Raw genomic sequence first — 4,644 nt, forward strand, 5'->3', positions numbered from 1 at the left:
AAAGGACTGCAATAAGCTGGCACATCCGTGCCACCGTATTGCAGTCCTTAAAGTTAATACAGTTGCCGGTCAAGCTAGCTTTATATACAGGGTGGGCCAAAAGACAATTTACCATTTAAAAATGAAATAACTATTTTATTTTTAATTATTTTATAAGTGTCTTTATAACATTATAATGTACACATCTCGGAGATTTTTTGGCCTAAACAATTTTAAATGACTCTCGTTTTCCTCTTCACAAAGGCGAGCTCTTTCTATGGCACTCTCCATCACTGCTTGCAAAGTGACTCTGTTTATCATTCGAATTTTCTGACGAATATTGTCCTTCAGCTTAGCAAGAGTTCGGCGCTTATTAATAAACACTCGCTGTTTTAAATATCCCCATAAAAAGAAATCTGGGGTCGTCAGTTCAGGAGAACGTGACGACCAATGAAACTCCGCATTTCTAAAAATTATTGTTTCTCCGATAATTTGCCTTAACAGCTGCACATTGTTCTGCCGTTAATTTACCCATAATTTATTTCTGTATTTTAAAAGTCTGAAAAAAAATATAATATAATAATAGCAAAAAAGTTATTTAATTTTTAAATGGTAAAATGACTTTTGGCCCACCCTGTATTTCCAAAGCCTCCAAATTACGAATATGATCTGTTTGAAAGGACTGCCTAATTAACTTAGTGTTCTGGAGGTCCGCATGCACAGTACTTCCGGGTCGGTGGCGTACATAGACAAGGCGGTGGTATGCCTGTTGTTCGCAAGGGGTCGTCCATAAATTGCGTAAGGGCGATTTCGGCCATTCTAGACCCCCACCCCACCTGTGTAAGAAACCATAATATTTTCGTTGATCCGCTCCACTTCCCTCTCTTACGTAATATTTAGGCATGATTTTAACAAAAAAAAATTGTTTTATGAAACTCTGAATACGTCAGATCAAAAATGTATAATTATTAATTAGTTAATTAATATGTACTATTATTTATAAAAGACTTTATGTGAACAAATTTAAAAATATAAAAATTTAATAAAATCGGATGAACAATTTATTTTAAGAACTTTATTTTTTAATTATTAACAATCTGTTTATTATTAGACTATTATCATTAATCAACGTAATAATAATTATTTTTATATTAATTTTAATTTTCACTCGTTTTTGGATTTTTCAGCCAATTTTCAAGTGATTCAATCAAAGGCAAAGAGTCTGATTCAAAAACTTCATCGTTTTTTAATTCAAGATTCTGTACTCTCAACATCTTTAGACACCCATTCAGCATCCTCTGTTAACGTATAACCGTCTTTTATTACACAAAGTAGCATTTTTTCGACGTGCTTCAATATGAGCAGGTTTTATTTTGGAAAAAGATACTTTATGATTTGTCAGTTTCTTGTGCTCGTTAATTTTTATCTTTGAAGCGAAATACATATGACATGTAGAGCACGTTCTTCCTTTTATTTGTGACAGTATGGTAGGACATAAAGCAAATTATTTTGATTTCCGATTTGTGATAAAACAAACGATTCAAGGTTTAATCTTTGGAATCATGGATCTTGCATCTTCGTCAGCAAGATTGATTGCCTGAAACGGTCTAAATAACCCGGATATTTCATCATATGGCAAGGAACAGGAAGAAATCCAGATGATAGGTCACCGCCAAATACGCTCTCATTTCCTCTCTCAAGTTCTCTATTTTTCTGTAACTCGTTCCCTCTTCCCAGTCGCATTTCTTCTGTAATTTACCGCTGTAAATAACGACACATAATTTTTGTTTTGTACGGCATTATTATATTCCTTGTAATCATTAGCTCTTGCACGAGGTACTCTGTAACCCTTTTTGTTTCTATATATGGACTCAGCATGGCGGTCATAGAACTCCATTCTTTCACTTCCAATCTCTATCTTTTCTCTCTATTTCCCATGTACTGTACACTACACTCTATCAAGCATTTCTCACCTCTACCCACTTCACTCCACTTTCTTCTAACCTCATTTCTTATCGCTATACCAATGAGTACGCCTATTAGCCTTTTCTCTAAATGAATAAATATCGACGTCGAATAATTAACATTTTACTCTTTACATTCGTTTTTAAACTAGAGACGAGTCTGGTCTAAAAGCGCTGAAATCCATGGAATAACGCTAAGCCATTGTAAATGTAAATTGTTAAAATAAGCTTTTAAATAAAGAATACAATTTCACATTAGCAATAATGTGTTAAATTTTAGAACTGTTATAATTAAATTTCGAATTTTATCAATTTTAAAGCTTTCCAATTACATTTAAAAAACCTAAAATAATTTTAAATTTTAAAAGTTTTTAATTTATTAAATATTAATCGAATTCGACTTTGGTAATTAATATACTTCAAGGGCAAGAAATTGAAAAGATATTGGTTTTTTCTTTGATTGGATTGTAAAAATTTTTCTTAGAGTATTCAGTGCAGTAAGATAATACTTTATGAACAATTGAAACTTTGAAAGTTTTAAATTAAGTAGTCGTTATACAGCCTAACCGTATTTCGCAATTATTTCTTACTCAAAAAATTAAGGTCCTATCTCTATTTTATTACCATTATTTATTTGTTGTTAATTTTTTTTGTTAGTATATTCTCAAATTTTTTAAACTTATTCTACATGAAAGATCTGATCCATTCGTCAATATTTGTTGATCACATTTTATTGGTAACAGAAGTAAACTTCATAAATGATGCTTATGATTTATAAGAGTAGATAGTTAAAATAGCATCTGTCTGGCTGTATAACTGTTTGTCCTTCCTTAATCTCTAGAAAAATGTTAGACAGATAAAAGTCGAGATCAGACACGGAGAGCATAGGGAAGGAGTCCCCAAATAACTATATAAGTACTTCCGGTCTGGTTAGAACTTCATGACTATTGTTAAAATGAAAAGCGTGTGGTACAGGGGAAAGAGTTTACTAAAATCCTAAGAATCCACACTATTTTAAATTAAATAAATTAAAACTATAATTAGAACTTGCGGCCTGGCATTGTGAGAATGACACAATAAATAGTTGCTCGTTACTTTTCATTTAGTTTAAGTAGTTTATTCGGATGGCTTTTAAATATTTTAAATTTTAGAGTGTTAAAATTACCGTTTGTTCCTTTGTATTCCGTACTGGAGTTTTTTAAAGCATTACTTTATTTAACTTATTTTTAATCAAAGCAGAAAAATAAATATATTGTATATTTTAATTATAATAAAAACAATAAAAAATCTCTCCAAAATCATTATAATTAANTATTATTCATTTGGCCAATAAATTATTATTTGGTCAATATAACAATATAAATAATTCAGTATATTTGTAATAGGAATTTATTATTTCAGGAGCTTATATCTCTCGAAGGGTCGCAAGTAGGAGTATGGTTTCTTTGACTTTATTGTTCGCACTGGGCTACAGTTTGGGGGGGTCGCCACCTCTTCATTCGGAGGGTAAATCTTACCATTGGAACTTTAACAAAGATGTACAGCATATTGATACGAACAAATAAGTCAAAGGAACCGTGCCTCATGGAAATTTATAAATAACGCCCACTAGGGGGCGTCCCAGGCTACTAGTACTTTATGAACAATTGAAACTTTGAAAGTTTTAAATTAAGTAGTCGTTATACAGCCTAACCGTATTTCGCAATTATTTCTTACTCAAAAAATTAAGGTCCTATCTCTATTTTATTACCATTATTTATTTGTTGTTAATTTTTTTTGTTAGTATATTCTCAAATTTTTTAAACTTATTCTACATGAAAGATCTGATCCATTCGTCAATATTTGTTGATCACATTTTATTGGTAACAGAAGTAAACTTCATAAATGATGCTTATGATTTATAAGAGTAGATAGTTAAAATAGCATCTGTCTGGCTGTATAACTGTTTGTCCTTCCTTAATCTCTAGAAAAATGTTAGACAGATAAAAGTCGAGATCAGACACGGAGAGCATAGGGAAGGAGTCCCCAAATAACTATATAAGTACTTCCGGTCTGGTTAGAACTTCATGACTATTGTTAAAATGAAAAGCGTGTGGTACAGGGGAAAGAGTTTACTAAAATCCTAAGAATCCACACTATTTTAAATTAAATAAATTAAAACTATAATTAGAACTTGCGGCCTGGCATTGTGAGAATGACACAATAAATAGTTGCTCGTTACTTTTCATTTAGTTNGAAAGTTTCAAAGTTTAGAAGATGAAATTTTTTTGGAATTACAAATTTATTTTCAAGAGTATTTTCTTATTCAAATGAATCATTTACTATCACATATTTATCATATGCATTTTGTATTTAAAATAAATGAATTATAACAAAATACAAAAAGATTCTAAACAATTAATAAATTTATAATAATGTGTAATTGAATACGTTTTTCATTTGTAAATGATTATAGATTCCATGAAATGAATCCATATTTGTATGGATCTCTGGACGTAACAATACAATATTAACTTGTGTTGGACTTATATAAGTCCTTTATTCTATGCTTGGATGTAATTACTAGGATTTACGTAACGTAACGATGTTTCGTTTCAATCTTCAAAACATAATTGGAATTCCAAGCGTGAAGGGTATTAAAATATTTCTAAAATCTTTCAATTTTACTTTTATACAATTTGATTTTCCAATCGGTAGCTCN

Source organism: Centruroides sculpturatus, unplaced genomic scaffold (assembly GCF_000671375.1).
Source record: "Centruroides sculpturatus isolate CEXI.00-Female unplaced genomic scaffold, Cexi_2.0 scaffold222, whole genome shotgun sequence".
Classification (NCBI taxonomy): Eukaryota; Metazoa; Arthropoda; class Arachnida; order Scorpiones; family Buthidae; genus Centruroides; species Centruroides sculpturatus.